The sequence below is a fragment of the Arvicola amphibius genome, chromosome X (assembly GCF_903992535.2).
Source record: "Arvicola amphibius chromosome X, mArvAmp1.2, whole genome shotgun sequence".
NCBI lineage: Eukaryota > Metazoa > Chordata > Mammalia > Rodentia > Cricetidae > Arvicola > Arvicola amphibius.
In genome coordinates this window covers 19,502,691-19,509,965 of record NC_052065.1, presented here as the reverse complement: position 1 = coordinate 19,509,965, position 7,275 = coordinate 19,502,691, and the positions used below count along the sequence as shown (strand labels likewise).

General features: G+C 39.5%; 1 pseudogene; it reads right to left on the bottom strand.

The window, feature by feature from the left end:
- Window positions 1-3,635: 3,635 nt before the first annotated feature.
- Window positions 3,636-4,198, bottom strand: LOC119804150 (annotated as a pseudogene).
- Window positions 4,199-7,275: the final 3,077 nt, after the last annotated feature.

Below are 7,275 nucleotides of genomic sequence, written 5' to 3'. Positions count from 1 at the left end.
CTCTCTCTCCATGTGTGTTTGCGTGTATTATATGTAATTATAGGTGAATATAATATGATTTCTTAAAGCATTTACAAACATCCTTGTCATTATTATCTCTTATCTCTCCTGTATTAATGTTCCACCATCTCCCCAATTAAAATTTCCCTCCCCATCTTCCCATATCCTCCAGGATATCACTTGTATCCTGTGATTCCCCTCTCTAGCCTGCCCCCCAGTCTCCTTTTACTTTCCTAATTTATGCAGGTACACTAGTATCTAAACCCTCATCTGAGGATTCGGAACTGGGAGCCATGGATGTGAGAAAATGTGCTGTTTGTCTTTCTCAGTCTGGGTTACCTTATTCAATATATTATTTTATATATTATTATACATTTACCTGAAAATTTCATGATTTTATTTTTCTTCACTGCTGAATAGCACTCCTTTAGGTATATGCACCACATTTTCATTATCTGTCCCTTCAGTTGAAGGACATTAGATCATTTTCATTTCCCAGCTATTCCTTCTTGCTGGTGTATAGAATTTTGCTGATTTTTTTAAAAAGTTGATTTTGTATCCAGCCCTTTGCTTAAATTGTTGATTATTTCTAGTTGTTTTCTGGTGGAAACAGTGTACTCTTTGCAAATAGGGATAATTTGATTTCTTTTTTTCCGTGTTTGTACCTCAAGTTTCCTTCTGCCTTGGTGCTGCTGCTCGTGCTCTAAGCACTATATTGAAAAGGAGTGGGAATGATGGACTGCATCGCCCCATTCCTGATCTTAATGGGATTGCTTCAAGCTTTCCTCCATTAGGATGGTGTTGGCTGCGGGTTTATCATATATAGTCTTTATAATGTTGAAGTATGTTTCCTCCGATCCTAGTCTCTAGGCCTTTTTTTTTATCATGAAAGCATGTTGAATTTTAATCAAAGATTGTTTTTTCAGAAAGCTATTGGGAACTGATCATGTGATATTTATATTTAAGTCCATTTACATGTTTTGTTAGATTTACTGGCTTACATACATTGAATCACCCCTGCATCTTTAGTATAAAACCAGTATGTTTGTGACAGATAATCTTTCTTATATATGTATTTGGTTTTCAAGTCTTATTTTTGGATTTTTGCGTCTTGTTATTCATCAGGGTATTGGCCCGTAGTTTTCTATGTGTTGTGTCTACCTGGTTTTCCTAGTAAAGTAATAGTGGCTTCATAGAAGGAGTTCAGAAGTGCTCCTTCTGTTCCGTTCTTCAAATTAATTGTCTGGAGAGGTGGCTTAGCTGTTAAAGGCTAGGCTCACAGCCAAAAAAAAAAAAGTAATTTAAGAAGCACTGATTGTAAATCTTCATTGAAAGTCTGGTAGGATTCTGCCGTGGACCCATCTAGGACTGGCCTTGTAATCAAGTGGGTTTTTTTTTTTCTTGTTTGATCCTCTTATTTGTTCTGTGTCTCTTTAGGTTGTTGAGTTCTCGTTTCACTTTGGATGAATCTAGAAAACTTTCCCTTTCCTTTAGATTTTCTACCTTAATGGAATACAGGTTTTAGAATGTTCCCTTATAACATTCTGGATTGCTGTAGTATCTGTGATGGCTAGTCTCGGTTTTCAACTTGACTACATCTGGAAAGGACTAAAGCCCCCAAATGAAGGGCACACCCGTGAGGGACTTTTGTTTAATTTGAAGTAGGAAGATCCACTTCTAGGTCAGATCTTTGATATAGGAAGACACGCCTTTAATTCAGATCTTTTGAAGCTGGGGAGGTCTGCCTTATCTGGACCACACCTTTTGCTGGAAGCCCTTATAAAAGCCTTGGAAGAAGGAAGCTTTCCTTTCTTTGTCTGCTTGGTCTTATAGCAGGTCACTTTCTTTACTGGCATTGAAGCCTACCTACCTCTTAGGGATTCCAGCATATACTGAAGACCAGCGGAGACATCCAGCCTTGTGGACTGAACAATTGTGGGATTCTAAGAACCACTGTTGGATTAGCTGTAAGTCATTCTAATAAATCCCACCATATATATATGTGTGTGTGTATATATACACACACACACACACACACACACACACACACATTCATTCATTCATTCTATAAGTTCTGTTACTCTAGAGAACCCTGACTAATACAGTGTATGATTCTGTTTCTTTTGGTTAGTTGGGGCAAAGTTTTGCCAATTTTGTTTATTTCTGCAAAAAACCTGCTCTTCGACTTTTTTATTGTATTCTTTATTTTTCATTAGTTTCTGCTCTGGTTTTTATTATTTCTTTCCAGCTACCGGACTTGGGTTTGGTTTGTTCTCATTTTCCAAATTCTTGAGTTGTTCTATTAAGTCATTTATTTGTGTGTTCTGATTTTTTAAAATTTAGGAGCATAGAGAAATAAATTTTGCCTATAAGACTACTTTTATTGTGTCCCAGAGGTTTTGGTATGTTATTTTTTTCATTTTTATTAATAGCTTTAATAAGTCTTAAATTTCTCACTTGATTGATTCTTTGATTCATATGTGCTATTGTTTAATGTGCTTGAATTAGTGTACATTCTAGTATTCTTTTGCTGATTCTTAAAAATTTTTCCTGGGCGTTCCTGGGCCGTGGCGGTGCACGCCCTTAATCCCAGAGGTGGCTGAGGCAGGCAAAACTCTGTGAGTTCAAGGTCAGACTGGTCTACAGGGCTAGTTCCTGGACAGCCAGGGCTGTTACACAGAGAAGCAACAAAATATAGCAATGTTAGTGACTTTTTATTTTCTTGTCAGTGATTGTGTGTGTGTATGTGTGTGTACATATGTATTGAATATGCCAGCCATATTTTGTGCTATTCATCTAAATGATCATTAAAAATAATTCATCCATTGCCAACTAACATCATCTCATGTATCACCAGTGAAGTACATGTCAGACTCTGTCAATACTTAGGACACAGCAAATTTTTTTATTCCGTGATTAATTAACATAGAAATCATTTATTGTGTCTACTTTGTCTTAAATACTGTTAGCACTAGGCATATAGTACCCGGAAATCATCTCCCTTGTGGAGATTGAATAATTGGAATAACGGGAAAAAGACCACGTTTATAATAATAATTTTCTTACTTTTTTTGGTTTTTTTGAGACAGGGTTTCTCTGCAGCTTTAGAGCCTGTCCTGGAGCTAGCTCTTGTAGACCAGGCTGGTCTCGAACTCACAGAGATCCGCCTGCCTCTGCCTCCCAAGTGCTGGGATTAAAGGCATGCGCCACCACCGCCCGGCAATAATAATTTTCTTATATGATTAACACACACACACACACACACACACACACACACACGGCATCAGGGTAACAGTGGAGAGCGATCCCTTAGCTGTGATGCCATGCAAAACTGAGATGAGGCTATTGAAAGAAAGAGTAGCAGCTAGGAAGGCCCTGAAGAAGAGATGAAAGAGGGTATGTGGCAAAGACCCAAACTACCCAAGTACCTGGGAGCCTCCTAAATAAAGAAACACATTAGAGAAGGATTTAACTTTGAGGAAGTAGTGGGTTAGACAGTATTAGGCTTTTATTATTTTTTTCCACAGTATTACAAAATTTTATAGATGTTTTACGGATACATTTTTCCTTTTTATTTATTTATTTCTAATATAAGAGACAGATTATTTTATTTTTGATGTAATATTTGCTTCAAGTCAATGAATTTCTGAGCCAGGTTCAGGTAGCCGAAGGGCCTTTTTGAGGAGTTTATATTGTCGACACCTAAGGTATGCTGCAAACACAGTCTGAAGTACAATGGGAAATGCCATCTTTATACAGACAGGCTTAGAAACTGTAATCCAGTAATTTAAGATGTTTCCTTTCTGTAGCAGAGGGCTTGAGTCATACCTAGCAGCCAAAAGGATAGGGTATAACCACCCATACCAAAACCAACTAGTGCACCCCGGGTCATGGCCCAGGTCTCATAGTTCCAGTCACCTGTACTCCAAGGTAAACTTACAAAACTTGCATAAGACAGACTCGTTGTCATAAATGGCATCAAGGCCATTGGTAAGCAAGAAGCTAGTCAAGCTTGTGCCACATGCAGGATGCACCGAAAAAGATCATTTGCTTTTAGGCCACTGAAAGCAGCATTAAGTCCGATATATGCGCATCCATGTTCAAGCAGATACCTTTCTGATTCTGGAAGTTGTTTAATATTAATGGATATGATATGAAATATTAGGTCTTCTTTGATAGTTTGTTTCTGATCTTCCATCTTGGACCGCTCCCATGGCACCTTATGCCCTCATCCCAGCCACTGGTGCTTGCCCAGGGCAAGTTCACCACAACCTTCCCTCTGGTAGCCTGGGCTTTGTCTTTGGCTGACACGTGACCCCTCCTTTTTATTTTTAAAACAATCTTATTTTACACACCAATCCCAGTTCCCTCTCCCTCCCAACCTCCCACTCTTTCCACCTTTTCCCCACCCCACCCTTCAGAGAGGGTGGGGCCTCCCATGGGAAATCAACAAAGTAGGGCGTGTCACGTGAGGCAGGAGCAAGGTTCTCCCTCTGTATCAAGGCTGAGCAAGGTATCCTTACATAGACAATGAGCTCCAAAAAGCCAGTTCATGCATTAGGGATAAATCCTGATCCCACTGCCAGTGACCCCACAAACTGGTCATAGACTTATTTTAGTGGAAGTACTGGATAGTAATGACCAATGGGTAGTATAAGCTGTTATACTTCTTGTCTTTTCTTCATTTCATGTATATATCATGTGTGTGTGTGTGTGTGTGTGTGTGTGTGTGTGTGTGTGTGCGCGCGCGCGCGCGCGTGCATGTAGGTATATGTAGAGGTCTGAGGTTGATGTCAGGAATCTTCCTTTATTGCTCTTCTACTTTAGTCTTTGGGGTAGGACCTTTGATTGATACGCAGAGTTTTTAATTACACGAGTCCCCTTGCTCTGGGGACCCCTTTCCTCCATTTCCACAGGCCTGGAATTATAGGTGGACCACTATGCCCACCTGGCATTTCCATGGGTTCTGGAGTTCCAAACTCTAGTTTCCTTGCTGCATGGCAAGTACTTTAAAAGCTAAGTCACTTCCCCAGCCATTAATGGGATTTTTAAAGATCTGCCTGTCTGTTCCATAAAGAATGCCATACAGTGGAACTGACAGATGAATTGAGGGTCTAGTGTAGATAAGAGATGAAGGTAACCTAGCGTAAGCTAATAACCCTGGAGACAGAATTCTTTATATATGTACCAGGCATGCGAGATAGAGTTGTCACCATCTCATGACTAGTCAAATAAGGATAGGATCAGAGGGATGGGGAAAAGAAGAACTTAATGACTCCACAAGCTTAGATTTCAAGTTTTGCATAGTGGCTTCAGAGATGGCTCAGTGGTTAAGAGCAACTGTTGCTCTTGAAGAGTCCTAGTTTTGATTCCCAGCAGTCGCAGGGCATCTCGTAACTATAACTCCAGGTTCAGGAAATCTGATGCCCTCTTCTGACCTCTGTCAGCACAGGGCACTTAGGCCCATGCTCTCATGCAGGCAAAACACTCGTACAAGTAAAGTAGATGAATCTTTCTGAAGGGAAATAAGAGAGCAGTGGATCTGGGGAAGAGGGAAGGTGGTGGAGACTGGGATGAATGAAGGGAGGGGATGCTGTGGTTGAAATGTATGAGAGGAGAATAAAAAAGTAAACAAAAAATTTTTATTTATCCAGGTAGTGGTGGCACACAGAGTGGTGTCCAGGACAGCTAAGGCTACACAGAGAAATCCTGTCTTGAAAAACTTTAAAAAAATGCCTAAATCAAAATTTATATAAATATGTATTTTCCGTATATGACTGTTTTTATAGGCAAGCAAACTGGACAGAGGATCGCCAGCAGTAGTGGTGCACAGCTTTCATCCCGGCACTCGGAAGGCAGAGGCAGGCAGATCGAGGCCAGCTGGCACCACACAGAGAAACCCTGTCTTGAAAAACAAAAACAAAAAAACAAACAAAACTCTAAAGAGACTCATGAGAGGGGAAGAAGAGGTGAAAATAGGGTAACGAGTACAGTACTAGGAAAGGAGGAGGAGCTAAGTGGAGAAAGCAAACCATCTGGAGATATATGTGGGGAGCATGGGGGTTGGGGGAGTGATAGGGAAGAATTAATGAGAACAAAATGTGACAACATGTGTATGAAGATGACAATAAATTCCAACTTTGCATGCTAACCTAAACAGTAACTGGCTGCATAGTTTTAATCTGTGTATATAACAAAATGATAATGTTAATTATTAAGAGCTGCGAGAGAGCACTGCCAGGTTATTTACAAAGGTAAACTTATCAGAATCACATCAGACTGCTCAGCAGAAAGCCTAAGGGCCAAGAAAGCATGGGGTGCATTTCAAGCCTGAGTGCATAGAATTGCTAATCATGATTACTCTTTCCAGCAGATACTATCCTTTAAAATAGAGAAGCAAAGACTCTCCAAGATAAGCGCAAACTAGAGCAATTTATGGGCATTAAAGCAGCATTTCAAAAGATAGCTGAAAAAAATCTTATAAACAAAAGAAGAAGAAAGAAATTTGCAACCATGGAAGTAACAGTGCTCAGTAAAACATTTGCAGACTGAATTCAACAATCTATTAAAAATCTTATACCACAATTGACATAATTTCACTCCAGGTTTGCAAGGATAGTTTAAAATGGATAGCAGTAAACATAGTCCTATCACATAACTGTGGACTTGTATATATATAATTTTGATAGATGCGGAAGATTAATTTGAGAATTCATGAAGTATCTCTTCATGATAAAAGGCCTGAAATAATTACGAAAAGAATGGTCATACCCAATATAATAAGGGCTATGTATCCCAAACCCGTGGTAAACATTTTGATGAATGGGATAAAAAGTAGGAACGTTTCTTCAGAATCATGAATAAAGTGTGTTTTCCCTCAGTGTAGTGATTGACATCTTAGCTAGAGTAATGAGGCAAGGAAAATGGAAGAAAGAGCATCTAAGTAAAAAAACGAAGAATCTAAATGATATGATCTTCACTTAAAACGCCCCAAGGAATACCCAGGAAATCTATTAGATCTCTTAAATACGTTCAACAAAATAGTGACTTTGCAGTCAAATCTCTACCACTGAGCTATACCCCTGCACCTCAACAAAACAGTGAATTTGATTGGGTTGTGTGTCTTCTTGATGTTTAGTTTCTTGTATTCTTCTTGTTTGTTTTTGTTTGAGACAGGCTGTAGCTGACTGTCCTGGAACTCGCTCTGTAGGCCAGGCTGGACTCAAACTCACAAAAATCTATCTATCTCTGCCTCCAGAGTACTGGGATTAAAGT